General features: G+C 43.5%; 1 long non-coding RNA gene across 1 annotated transcript in view; it reads left to right on the forward strand.

Moving 5' to 3' along the window:
• The first annotated feature begins 452 nt into the window (after positions 1-452).
• The window catches only part of LOC121277622, a 41,449-nt gene continuing 26,897 nt past the window's right edge, over positions 453-15,004 (forward strand). Inside the window, exon 1 of the long non-coding RNA XR_005942952.1 lies at positions 453-558. This is a non-coding gene — a long non-coding RNA (uncharacterized LOC121277622). The remainder of the gene's footprint in view (positions 559-15,004) is intronic.

Raw genomic sequence — 15,004 nt, forward strand, 5'->3', positions numbered from 1 at the left:
TTCTTACCCAAGCAGACTTTGCAAAAAATAAAAAAAGTCAAAATATCAAAATATTAACAATGGCGATATACTAACACTTGGGCAAGCATCAACTCCACACTGCCCAACTAACACAAAATCCTAGGCCCAATTAGAAAAACTATATTCATTTGCCAAAAACTGTGGTGTTATTTTTCTTGTCTTCATTCTTGGGATAACATAATAATATAAACATTGGTTAAAAATCTATCTCAATGGCAAAAAAAAAAGGTAATTTGTCATGAAAAACGAAGGACAGCAATATTTTTCAGACATTAGCAGCTTGCTATCCAGCTGTCAGGAATTTAAATTGACCAATCAGAGCTCATGATCCTCACAGTTTGGCACCTTAGCAAAAAGGAAATGAGGCTCCTGGCCCCTAGATGACACAATCTGTCCAATAATCCAGACATGTTGAATAGAAACTTACAAGCTGTAGCTGCAAGAACCAGGAAAGGGATGTTTTACAGAAATGACGATCTTCATCAAGAGAATGATGATCGCCAGTCTAGGATTACTCCCTCTACCAAATGTCAGGAGGTACGTCTGGGAGAAAATAATGAGCTGAATACCAGCTCTCCAACTGTATATGGATTTTGTTTTCAAAGATGAATGGGGATACATGTTTTTTCTTTAATTGTCAAAGTTGCTTGTGTGTCATTGTAGTGTCAGATTAAGGGGAGGGGAATGCAGTACTGGAAAGGTCACTGCTTGGACCCCTGTTATTTCTTACGTACATACAAAACCAACATTAAGCTTGTTAAACTTTCAAGCAAAGCTAAAGCAAGAGATATTGGAGGGACAGAAGGTGCAGCTAATATTTCTCAGGAAGGTTAAAGTCAGTTATATGGATTAAGGGGACAAGTGACAAAGTTTGGAATATTGTGGCAAACAATGTAAATATTGAAGATAATGGGGTCATTTTAATGTAGCAGTCAAATAGGTGTCAAGTCAATGGAGTGTTTGCTCCATCCAGCTGTTTATGCCGATGTGAGGCACAAACTATTCTGAGGAATTGGCTAGAAATGTGTCACAGCAGCTTGAGCTGAACCAGACCACATCAGCTTTGGAAAGTGACCTAGTTCAGTAGCCACAGGCAGCATTCTGGACAAGTGAGAAAATACCTTTTAAAAAATAGATTGCAGATTTCCTGTGGCATTGCTTAAAGCTGAACTAGAACCAATTTCAAACTCCAGATCCCTGCCAAGGTTGTGGTAAGATATAATGGATGCATTTCCAACGAGAATTAAGCACTTGTATTTGTGCATTGAAATCTCTTTTCATATTTTTTTCCATTTGCAACATTACAAATTATATTTTTTTACCTCAAGCCAAGAGTGCATACCCTCCTACCAGGCATCAGACCTCGAACATTTCCTTTAGTATGCTGCCATTGAACACCTCCCCAGTTTTGGGAGTGCAGGAAATTGGCTGGGTCCCATGCTGAGCCAGTTGACAAAAGGGCAGTGGGATTTGTGTCACAGTGAAAGTTGAGCCTGTGGGAGAAGAAAAGAAGTGGCCAATCAAAGGAAAAGTTTGTGTCACACTTGCACAGATTGGCTCGTATTCAAATTTATTTCACCCAATTGGTTGATATGCAACCATGATTTGTATGCAATTTTCTAAACAAGGCAAAGCTGAGCCAAATCAAAACACAGATTGCTAGCTTTTACAACTGCCATTTTGCCCTCAGTTAACCAACTACACAGAGGTTAAGAATATAATTTGTAATGTTATAAATGAAAAAATATAAAAATAGATTTCAATGGACAAATACATGTGCTTAATTCTTGTTGGAAATGCATCCATTATATTTTACTGCAGCCTAGCAAAGATCTGGAGTTTGAAATTGGTTCTAGTTCAGACTTAAGCAATGCCACATGAAGTCTGCCATTCTTTTAAAAGGTATTTTCATGTTTGTCAAGAATGCTACCTGTGGCTACTGAACTAGCTCAGGTCTTTTCAAAGCTGGTGTGGCCTGGTTCAGCTCAAGCTGCTGTGACACATTTCTAATCGATTCCATAAACCATTTACAGTCGTTTGCCCCACTCCCCTGACTTTTCCACAATACGTACCCATCTACCAAGTGTTACCCCCGAATATAGTTAGTAAATACAATATTAAAGTCCATATAGTGCCAACATCTGAGTGCACGTCAGGAAGTGTGCTGTCAGCTCAGATCACACTGGGGCAATGCACCTGATGGCCAGGTTACAAAGGCAAACCAAAGTACATTCTGCTAGAATCTCCTTCCCCAATGCCTCAGAATCTCTTTATTTCCTCACTCCAGTGGTTCCAGGCCCTAAGAACACCCTTCCATGTACGCCGACCAAATGACCCCATTCCCCAGTGCTATACCATCGCCACCTTCCGTCCCACCGTCCCCACCACCCCCCATCCTGTTTTTCTGCAACTCCTCTGCAAGCACTCGCCAGACCTTTTTGTGCTGCTGTGGCACTCACATGCCAACTGTATCTTCCATCTTTGCCGTGGCCATGTCCTCCTTTACATGGGAATCCCACCATACACATGTAATGAGCTTTGACCCATGAAAATGAAAAAAGGCTGGGAAAAATATGTGGAGTTGACCAGAAGTGCCAACCTTCAGGAACTCCTCTTCTAATTGGAGCATCCCTCCTTAAAATTCCATGGCACTATATGAAGATAAACATTGCATTATCCTGGTCAACATTTCTTCCTGTACCAACAACATAGCTTGCCTATCATTTAATTTGCTGTTTGTGGGACCTTCCTATGCAGCCAAATTGTTTTCCGCCAGATTGCGCATAAAAGAAATAATTTAATATGAGGGTTTTGGGACACCCTGACAGATGTGATAAGACATTATATTCCTAGGGTCTTCATTACTGATCTTGACATATAAGAAAGTAGGCAACTTCCTGGCATAGCAACATCTTCAATAAAATACATAAAGTTGGCCTGGCAATACTTAGAGGCAATTTAAAGCACTTTTATCAAGCTACATTAAGTTTATAAACTATTTATCCTGAGCTTGAAAAAAGTGAATTTGATTGCCAGATCCAGTGTGCTAATGATTTATTTCTAATGTTGAGTATAACAACCAGTGATGAGACAAATAACATTATAAAGTTTATTGGGAGAATTCCGAATTTTATAAGGTTTCTAGAATTATACTTTTGGTTGTGCATTCCAAGAACATAGATGGTTGCTTCTATTGTCAGTGGGGATATACTGCTGATACTGAATGAGTATCAGCAGTAACATTGTTATCATATTTGTGAGGAGACTACCAAAATGCAAAGTTTACAATAGTGCTATTCAGACATTGCACAAACCATGAAAATTATATTTAATTAGTAGACGTTGGCCTGAATTTTCACAGGGATGGAGAGGGTCTCCAGCTTAGCTAAAATGGTGCTGGAGCCCCAATTCCAGAAGACCTGCCCCTGAACCTGGCACCCACCATTTTTGCCAGGGGGTACAAGTGCAGGTTGTAGTTTGCACATCTGTGGTTCATGGAGGCAGCTGCAAATTGAAAAGTGCAGCTGATTTCAAACAGATCCAATTTTTGTTACTGGTATGTTCAAACTGCGACTTGTGTGCTTTACATTTTTTAGGAGATGATATAAACTTACTGGAGTTCTTTGGAGGGCTAGCGTATCTTTTTGGATAGGTATACAGAGACCTTTAGGAGAAGTAAATGTCCTTTGGGAGAGGTCAAGTGCCCTTCGAGTTTGTTAAAATTAGACATGAATGTGCATAAAAATGGATAAACCCATTGGAACTGTCAAGCTGTCAATGCATTTATATCTTCTGTCCTTTAAATTAAAAAAAGTCTGCAGTTTAAAAAAAAATAATGCTTGCCATTTCACTTTGTCTGTTGACATAAGTCTAAGGGTTATAATTATAGGATTTGTGCTGCATGACTGATTTCACAACCTATCATTATCACAATGGGATGACTTTCAATTCACAGTTTGATTGACAACTTCAGTAGTTATAAAGTCTTTGATGTGAGGCTATGAAGAAAAATGTTTGTTTTTATAAAGGGTTGATTATTTGAAGGAAATGTTTATTTTTATAAGGGATTAAGTAGTTAAAGGAATTTTAAATGCACTGAATAGATTTTTATCAATGAGTTTTTTTTTTAAATAGTGAAGTCATCAACAGACAATTAGAACTTTATTTTATTCCATCTCAGCGTGGGTTCTGAGGTCTTCCCATCTGGGTGGTTTGGCATGGAAAGTGTAAGGGCAAAGAATGGTGGTTGACATGAGTTGGCACTAAGTTGGCATAGGGACTAGAAAGGGCAATGTGGGTGAGTAGAGGGCTTAGGTTGGCATGGAGAGCATGAGGGATCATGGGGTTGGGTAGAGGGGCACGGGCTAGCATAGAGGGGCATGAGGTGGCATGGAAGTTATGAGGGGCCATAGGGGTGGGTGGGGGTTTGAGGTGGCATGAATTGGCAAGGATGGTGCATGGGGAGTGTTTGGGGCTGAGGGAGTGTGAGAGCTCTAGGGCTGCTTTTTGTTTTATTCATTTTCTTACGCGTCCTGGATCACCAAGGCTTTTCACACAGCATGCCTCCACACCTGGCAGCCTCTGTGGCTGCCTCCACACTGTTCCCAGGGACAGCAAGCCCAACTCCCATTAACATCTGCTCCCCTGGAACAACAATTAGAACATCTGGGTGTATTTCTCCCAAGTCAGGATGGCAGAGTAGGGAATCTTCCCAATTCTGTGATCCCGAGCTGGGGGCGAAAATACAGGCTTTTATGTCAGAGGTTCATACAGTTATTATAAGCTCCCCGGTTGCTTATCTGGTAATATCTGATTATACCGAATCACGTAGGCCTGGAAGTCTCAAAGTCTGACCTATGAGCTTCCTCAGATGTTCTAACAGCTTTTTGCCATGACAGTACCAGCTGGTGGGTAGAGCTTCAGGGAGACTCATGTGGAATGAAAAAGGAGGCCTTTTTTTTATTCATTCATGGGATGTGGGCTTCGCTGGCTGTGCCAGCATTTATTGCCCATCCCTAGTTGCCCTTGTGAAGGTGGTGGTGTGCTGCCTTCTTGAATCACTGCAGTCCATGTGGTGAAGGTACACCGACAGTGCTGTTAGGAAGGGAGTTCCAGGACTTTGACCCAGAGACAGTGAAGGAACGGCGATATATTTCCAAGTCAGGACATTGAGTGACTTGGAGGGGAACTTCCAGGTGGTGGTGTTCCCATCTAACAGCTGCCCTTGTCCTTCTGGGTGGTTGTGGTCGTGGGTTTGGAAGATGCTATTGAAGGAGCCTTGGTGAATTCCTGCAGTGCAAATTGTAGATGGTACACACTGCTGCGACTGTGCGTCAGTGGTAGTAGGAGTGAATGTTTGTGGATGTGATGTCAATCAAGTGGACTGCTTTGTCTTGGATGGTGTCCAGCTTCTTCAGTATTGTGGGAGCTGCACTCATCCACGCAGTCGGGAGTCTTCCATCAAGTTCCTGATTTGTGCCTTGCAGGGGACAAGCTTTGGGGAGTCAGGAGGTGAGTTACTCCTCGCAGGATTCCTAGCCTCTGACCTGCTTTTGTAGCCACAGTATTTATATGGCTAGTCCAGTTCAGTTTCTGGTCAACGGTAACCCCCAGGATGTTGATAGAGGGGGATTCAGTGATGGTGATGCCATTGAACATCAAGGGGAGATGATTGGATTCTCTCTTATTGGAGATGATCATTGCTTGACACTTGTGTGGTGTGAAAGTTACTTGCCACTTGTCAGCCCAAGCCTGGATATTGTCCAGGTCTTGCTGGATTTGGACATGGACTGCTTCAGTATCTGAGGAGTCATGCATAGTGCTGAACATTGTGCAGTCATCAGCAGAAATCCCCACTTCTGACCTTATGATGGAAGGAAGGTCATTAATCAATCAGCTGAAGATGGTTGGGCCTAGGACACCACCCTGAGGAACTCCTGCAGTGATGTCCTGGAACTGAGATGATTGAACTCCAACAACCACAACCATCTTCCTTTGTGCTAGGTATGACTCCAAACAGTGGAGAGTTTTTCCCCTGATTCCCATTGACTCCAGTTTTGCTAGGGCTCCTTGATGCCACACTCGGTCAAATGCTGCCTTGATGTCAAGGGCAGCCACTCTCACCTCACCTCGGCAGTTCAGCTCTTTGGTCCATGTTTGAACCAAGGCTGTAATGAGGTCTGGAGCTGAGTGGCCTTGGTGGAACCCAAACTGGGCATCAGTGAGCAGGTTATTGCTAAGCAAGTGTCACTGATAGCACTGTTGATGACCCCTTCCATTACTTTATTGATGATCGAGAGTAGACTGATGGGGCAGTAACTGGCCGGGCTGGATTTGTCCTGCATTTTGTGTACAAGGCATACCTGGGCAATTTTCCACATAGCCGGGTAGATACCAGTGTTGTAGCTGTACAGTAACAGCTTGGCTAGGGGCGTGGCACGTTCTGGAGCATAAGTCTTCAGTACTATTGCCAGAATATTGTCAGGGCCCATAGCCTTTGCAGTATCGAGTGCCTTCAGCCATTTCTTAATATCACATGGAGTGAATTGATTTTGCTGAAGACTGACTTCTGTGATGCTGGAGACCTCTGGAGGAGGCCGAGATGGATCATCCTCTCGGCACTTCTGGCTGAAGATTTTTGCGAATGCTTCAGCTTTATCTTTTGCACTGCTGTGCTGGGCTCCTCCATCATTGAGGATGGGGATATATGTAGAGCCACTTCTTCCAGTGAGTTGTTTAATTATCCACCACCACTCATGATTGGATGTGGCAGCACTGCAGAGCTTAGATCTGATCTGTTGTTTGTGGGATCTCTTAGCTCTGTCTATCACTTGCTGCTAATGCTGTTTGGCACGCAAATAGTCCTGTTTTATAGCTTCATCACGTTAGCACCTCATTTTTAGTAATGCCTGGTGCTGCTCCTGGCATGTCCTCCTGCACTTTTAATTGAACCAAAGTTGATCCCCTGGCTTGATGGTAATGGTAGAGTTGGGTATTTGCTGGGCCATGAGGTTACAGATTGTGTTCAAGAACAATTCTGCAGCTGCTGATGGCCCACAGTGCCTCAGTGTTCAGTCTTGAGTTGCTAGATCTGTTCGAAATCTATCCCATTTAGCACAGTGGTAGTGCCACACAACACAACGGAGGGTATCCTCAATGTGAAGATGGGACTTTGTCTCCACAATGACTGTGCGGTAGTCACTCCTACCGATACTGTCATGGACAGATGCATCTGTGGCAGGCAAGTTGGTGAGGATGAGGTCAAGTATATTTTTTCCTCACCACCTGCCACAGACCTAGTCTAGCAGCTATGTTGTTTAGGACTCGGCCAGTAGTGGTGCTACTGAGCCAGTCTTGGTGATGGACATTGAAGTCCCCCATCCAGAGTTCATTCTGCACCCTTGCCTCTCTCAGTGCTTCCTCCAAGTGATGTTCAACATGGAGGAGTACTGATTCATCAGCTGAGGGAGGGCGGTACGTGGTAATCAGCAGGAGGTTTCCTTGTCCATGTTTGACCTGACACCATGAAACTCCATGGGGTCCAGAGTCAATTTTGAGGACTCCCAGGGCAACTCCTTCCCAACCGTATACCACTGTGCTGTCCCCTCTGTCCTGCTGGTGGGACAGGACATACCCAGGGATGATGATTTTGGAGTCTGGGACATTATCTGTAAACTATGATTCCATGAGGATGGCTATGTCAGACTGTTGCTTGACTAGTCTGCAAGACAGCTCTCCCAATTTTGGCACTAGCCCCCAGATGTTTGTAAGGAAGACTTTGTAGGGTTGACAGGGCTGCGATTGCTGTTGTCGTTTCCGGTGCCTAGGTCCACCCGGTTTCATTCCTTTTTTGTGTCTTTGTAGCGGTTTGTTACAACTGAATACTGTATCATGGAACTTCAGAGGGCATTTAAGAGTCAACCACATTGCTGTGTGTCTGGAGTCACAAGTAGGCCAGGTAAGGATGACAGATTTCCTTCCCTCGAGGAGGATGGGTTTTTACATTGGACTTTTAATTCCAGATTTTATTTAATTCAAATTCCATTATCTGCCAGGGCGGGATTCGGACCCGTGTCACCAGAGTGTTACTCTGGGTCTCTGGATTACTAGTCCAGCAACAATACCACTACGCCATCACCTCCCTGATCCTTTGATCTATAACCTCTGCTGAGGTTATTATTTTTCAGTTGGCAGGGGGGCAGGGTTTGGTTGTTGGGATATGACGCACATGTACTTTTAAGGGAGCGTGTCTTAAACTGCAGGCAATCACTGCCACCAAGACAAGATGTGATGTAGTGGTCCCATGATACAGTACACAGTATAAAGAAGCGATTGTAGAAGTCAGGTAAGTATACACAACCTCCCACTTAACACATTATGTATCTCGTCTTATCTTCAACTAAGGAACACACGTTATGGCTTCACCAATCCCTGTCATATGACTGGTAAGTTTATGTTGAGTAGAAAAATGTAACAGAGCTAGCTGAATTCAGAACACCTCCAGCTGAAGCATACAAGGTGAAATTCAAATTTGGCCGGGGAGTAAAACAGGCAGCAACAGACATTTAACACCCTGCCCCATATTTGTTTCCAGTGAATTCAATGGAAAGGAAGGTTTTGTGGCGCGTATAACTGGCTGCCAATCTGCCAATGTTGAATTTTGTCCCCAAATTGCCTAATTTCTACTATGTGTTTCTGCATTATCACCTCAGCATTAAGAAGGCCATTGCAACTGTCTAGGTTTGTCACTACCAAGGAAAGTTGGGAAGAGATGTACATGGATTTGAAGAAATATCTGTTTACATTTCAATGCGTATTTGTTGCCAGTCATCTTCTTTCCATTGGATTCATTAAAAAGAAGTCCATGCCTTTCCCAGTTTACTTTCCATAGCAGATTATCGGTGCTTATTTATATTTTTAAAATTCATATCATTCACCATTGAAACAGTAAACACTTACAGTGTTGTTGTCATATCAGAGAGAATATATTTTGATCACAAGACTGCAAAGCCATTCCACAGGTATTCCACTAGAAATTCAATGGCATTGTGCTGGAGTGGGCCCAAACTTAGTCAAGACCCAACCATGCTGGGTCCTAGCCTTAATACTGAGCTTCCAAGGTGGCCTTATGGGGGTACAGATTTTCACTATAAGGTTATTGGCAAAGGGAATGGTGGGGCCAGGGCTAGGAATACACTAAGACAGGATATCCTACACCTTGACCCTTAGTCAAGACCCAGCATATGTTCATAGGAACAGAGTGAACAGGAACAGGAGGCCAGCCTTTTTAAAAAATTTTCATGGGATGTGGGCATCACTGGCAAGGCCAACATTTGTTGCCTATTCCTAATTGTCCTTGAACTAAATGGTTTGCCACACCATTTCTTTGGTAACTGGATGTGTAGTCACTCTCTCCTGCCAATCATTGGTCATGTGATGTACTGTGGGGGCTCTGACCAATGAGATTTTAGCGCAGGCAATCCATGGGGTGGGGCTTTTTCGATGGGAGATCTGGTCAAGCGTGCAAGCACTACTGTAATAAAGTTTAACTGTTTCTTGACAAAACCAGTTGCTCCACATAGTCACCACATTTGGCCATGAGGGTAAAATCAACGTTGACTCTGAACCTCGCCCTATTACTGTGAGTAAATCAAATTTTAAAAACTACACATCAGTCATGCCACTGATTGGAAGAATCGACCCATATGATGCTAATATGAAGACTGGAGCCAATATGTTAAGCGTCTCGGATTTTATTTTGTAGCAAATGAAATAACCACCAAAGAAAAGCGGAAAGCGATCCTCTTAAGTGTATGAGGCAGTAAAACATGTAACTCGATTCATAACCTGACTGCCCCAAGCGCGCCCAATTCCAAGTTATGTAGCGAATTAGTGGACCTAGTGAAAACACACTTCCAGCCGATACCACCCATGATAATGCAGCGCTTTAAATTCATTTCAAGAGTTCGGGCCCTGGGAGAGTCCATTGCAACATTTGTAGTGAACCTCAAGCAGTTAACAGAATACTGCGATTTCGGAGATGTTTTAAACAATATGCTGCAGGACCGATTGGAATGAGGAGTCAAGGATGACGCCACTCAGCGCTGATTGCTTGCCGAGGTTGATATCGATTTTAAACACACCCTGGAAATCTCCATCGCCTGGGAAAGTGCTGCAAGAGACTCGCAGGCTTTGTAACACATGGATAATGGCGCCGTACTTCATGTCAGACGGGAACCTACCGCCGAGTGTGGCGCAAAAGCCAGACCTGCAGAATTAAAGTGTGATTCAATGTCCGCTGTGAGAAACATTAAGAAACCCAACAGAAACGCTTCATCATCAGTTTCAAGACAAAATTGCTAAAGATGTGGAGGTGACCATGGAGCAGATACCTGTAAATTCAAAGAGGCAGAATGATAATACTGCCATAAGAGGGGTCACGGGTTAGGCAATGCCAGAAAAAGTTGAAGCGGTCGGCAAAACAGTAAACAAACATGATAGAAGTAACGGGCACAGCAAAGGCTGAAGCTGCTGCTCCTGATGTTTACTCCTTGGACAGAATTTTTAGCTCGGCAGGCAGGTGCGAGCCTGACCCGATCAGACGAGAAATCAAGCAAGATGATGTCGTGCGAGTGTCCCTACGTCATCCCGCGTTCGTGTAATATTTCAGTTGGCAGGCTCACGAATAAGTCGGAAACGTGCCCGCCGACAATTTGGAGGCCGATTAAGGTAATTAAAGGTGCAATTGTCTCAGGTTTATCGTGGTCCTTCCAACCTTACGGTTGGTGGATGGGCGGATCGACCAGGTGGACTTTGCATTTTCATGAAAACACATCTAGGGGCAGGATGAGAGGCAGAAAGAGAAGGAAAAATCTATGATCAACATTTTATCAAGTATATGTTCAGGTGACTGATTGTGATGCTTGCACGTTTTCTTCCTAATAAAAACATTATTTGATGCCTTTCTGTTCTTCAGTTCCCTGAGGCAGCTCTCTGCCTTCAGGGAGCTTTCTGTTAGCGCTCGCCCATGCCTGCACTGACGTCAGCATCCACCTTCCTCCCGGCCCTCCCCCAGCAGTGCTGAGCTTCACACGCCACTGGTGCGATTGGTCAGGGACCGATCGCGGTTCATTCCCCAGCTGGTCCTGGACCTGCTATTTGCACTTGCCCACTGACCTTAAAATTCTGCCCAATATAATGTGACTGCTATGAACACTGAGCCTATTATGGTGACGAAGTGAATGGGAAGCCACTGACAATGGAAGTAGATACTGGGGCCTCAACTATGGTGATAGGAGAGCACACTTTCAGGTACCTTAATGAAGGAAGACAGCCAATAAACTTGGAGCGGACAACCGCTAAATTAAGAACTTACACAGGATAATCTATTCAAGTAAAGGGCATCGCGTCTGTCCCAGTCTCTTGCAAGCGACTGACAGCCCAACTGCCTGTAATAATAATGAAAGGAGATGGACCCAGTCTTTTAGGTCGGGATTGGCTACAGAAGATCAAACCCTGAGATATTTCACCTAAAATCAGATGGAATCCCAGAGCCTCTAAGGAAATACAACATGTTTTTTCTCAAGTGACACCACATTTCTTTAAGGCCAGGCCTGTGCCTGATATATTGAAAGAAAAGGTGGATGCAAGGCTGTGTAGTCAGAAAAGCTGGGCATCATCCAACCTGTCCAATTCTCAGAGGGGGCCACACCCATAGTTCCAGCAGTTAAGTCTGACCACACCATGTGCATCTGTGGAGACTATAAATTGACAATAAATAAGGCAGCAAAACTGGAGAAGTACCCTATTCCAAAGATAGACAACTTATATGCCAAGCTGGCTGGAGGCAAATCCTATACAAAATTGGATATGAGCCCCACCTAACAACAATTAGAGCTGGATAGCACATCGAGAGAATACGTGACTATTAACACACACAAGGGTGTCTATCACTCGTGCACCCTTTGGAGTCTCACCAGCATGTGTTGTTTCCCAGACAAAAATAGAGAGTCTTTTGCAAGGCCTCCCATGAGCGGTAGTATATTTGGACGATATTCTCGTCATTGGGTCAACCGAGACCGAACACTTGGCCAACCTGAAGGAGGTGCTAAGAAGGTTCATGGAAGCCGGCATATGGTTAAAGAAGAAAAAAATGCACATTTCAAGCGCAAGAGGTCACTTATCTAGGTCACAAGGTGGACGGCATGCGTTTGCATCCAGTAGAAGATAAAGTTCCGGCAATAAAAGATGCACCACCACCATCCAATGTAACAGACCTCAAATCCTTTCTGGGTATGATCAACTACTATAGCTGCTTCTAACCCAACCTGTCAACTGTTTTGACACTATTACACTCGCTGCTAAAAGAGAACCACCGTTGATCATGGAGTTCACAACAGGAAGAAGCTTTTGTGAAAGGAAAGAAATTGCTGCATTTGTGGTGTTTATTGGTGCATTACAACTCATTGACAGAGTTGGTATCAACGTGTGATGCCTCTCCTTAAGGTGTAGGAGCCATGTTATCACTTAAAATGGAAAATGGATCAGAAAGGCCCATGCTGTGTAAAAAAAAAAAAGTCTCACCAATACCTACACGAATGATATTTTACCATTGTGTCGGACCATCAATCATTAACAGGATTACTCAGTGAGGATAAGGCTATTCCACCAATAGCATCAGTAAGAATATAACCCTGGGCCCTGATGTTATCTGCGTATGAATAAAGTTTTATGTGTTGCCCTGGCCTACGCATTGCAAATGCAGATGCACTCAGTTGCCTCCCATTACCAGATAGTATTGTAAATACTCCCATTCCACAAGAATTAGTGTCATGGCTGAATTTCTTAGATTCTTCGCCTGTGTGTGTGAAACAAATTAGAAATTGGATGAACAGAGATCCAATATTGTCGAAAGTCAGAGATATTGTTTTGCAAGCATGACCAAACTCACCTGTATCTGAAGAATTGAGACCGTTCCATGTCAGAAACATGGAATTAAGCTGTCAAGACGGGATTGAGTTGTGGAGTTCAAGAGTTGTTGTACCATCGCAAGGTAGAGAGCCACTCTTGACAGAGCTCCACAGTGTGCATCCAGGCATGTCAAAGATGAAGATGCTTGCCTGGTATGAAAAAGTTATTGGAAGGCACTGTGGAATCTCAACTTTCATGGTTTCTCTTCAGTTATCGTACAACTCCACATTCAACCATGGTTTCAACACCATTAAAGTAATTAATGAAATTCTGGTGGTGTTTCTGAATTTAGAGGGGAAAGTAGCATGAAATCAGAAATTTAACCCTGATATACACAGTGAAGCTCGCACATCCTGTGACACAGTATACATGCGAAAGTTCGACAGTGGACCCTGCTGGGCTCTGGGAGCCATTGTTTCAGAGACTGGTCCATTATCTTTCCAAATACAAGTGGGAGATAGAATCATCCATAAGCACATAGATCATACTCATGCCAGAGAAACATTGGGTGTGTGATCGACCTAGAACAGACAATCCAGATGTTTCAGAAGCGTTGCCAAATCCTGAACTGCCTAATTCTGATGATGTGTCCCACAGTGTAGCTCTAGATCTTATCGATCCTGTTCAGGAATCTCCAGTGGTAGAGCTACGCTGCTCTAGGTGTAAAAGAAGAGCACCTCAGAGACTTGATTTATAATCACCTGATATTGTATATACGTTTGTTGGATTATTTAAATAGTTTTCTGTAAAACGTAATTGCAAAAAACTAAAGGGAGAGGAAATGTGGTAACTGGATGTATAGTCACTCCCTCCTGTCAATCACGGATCATGTGAAGTACTGTGGGGGCTCCGACCAGTGAGCACTTAGTGTGGGCAATCTGCAAGGCAGGCTTTTCTGATGAGAGATCTAGTTGAGAGTGCGAGCACTGAACATGTCTCTGTAATAAAGAACTGTTTCTTGACAAAACGAGTCTGCTCCATAGAGTCATCACAATTTCAGAGGGCAGTTAAGAGTCAACTGCATTGTTGTGAGTCTGGAATCACGTGTAAGCCAGACCAGGTAAGGATGGCAGATTTCCTTCCCTAAAGGACATTCCTGAACCAGATGGGTTTTTAGGACAATTGATGATAATTGTCATGGTCACCATTACTGAGACCAGCTGTATATTCCAAAATTTTAGTGACTGAATTTAAATTCAATTAGCTGCCGTGGTGGGATTTGAAACCATGTTCCTACAGCATTAGCTTGGGCCACTGGATTATTAGTCCAGTAAAAGTATCACTACACTACCATCTCCCCCCAAATCTAGAAACCTATCAATCACTGTCTTGAATATGCTTAATGACTGATCCTCCACAACCCTCTGGGCTAGAGAATTCCAAAGATTTTGTATCACCCTCTGAGTGAAGCAATTCCTCAGTCCTAAATGGCCTACCCCTTGTTTTGAGACTGTGTGTCCTGGTTCTAGACCCCCTCCCTTCCCTTCCTACCCAGAAGAAACATCCTTCCTTCATTTACCCTGTCAAGCCCTGTAAGAAATTTTCATGCTTCAATGAGATCACCTCCCATTCTTCTAAACTCTAGAGAATGCAGGCCCAGTCTTCTCAATATCACCTCATAGGATAATCCTGCCTTCCCAGGAATCAGTCTGGTGAATCTTCTTTGTATTCCCTCTATGGCAAGTATATCCGTCCTTAGGTAAGAAGACCAAAACTGTACACAATACTCCAGGCACAGTCTCACCAAGGCTCTATAGAATTGCAGCAAGACCTCAATACTCCTGTATTCAAATCCTCTTGCAATAAAGCCATTTGCCTTCCTAATTGCTTGCTGTTACCTGCATATTAGCTTTCAGTGACTCATGAACAAGGACACCCAGGTCCCTTTAGTCATCAACGCTTCCCAATTTCTCACCCAGTAAAAAATACTCCACAGAAGTTTTTCCTAACAAAGTGGATAACTTCACATTTTTTTCACTTTATATTCCATCTGCCATGTTCTTGCCCCCTCAAT

The sequence above is a fragment of the Carcharodon carcharias genome, chromosome 5 (assembly GCF_017639515.1).
Source record: "Carcharodon carcharias isolate sCarCar2 chromosome 5, sCarCar2.pri, whole genome shotgun sequence".
Taxonomy (NCBI): domain Eukaryota; kingdom Metazoa; phylum Chordata; class Chondrichthyes; order Lamniformes; family Lamnidae; genus Carcharodon; species Carcharodon carcharias.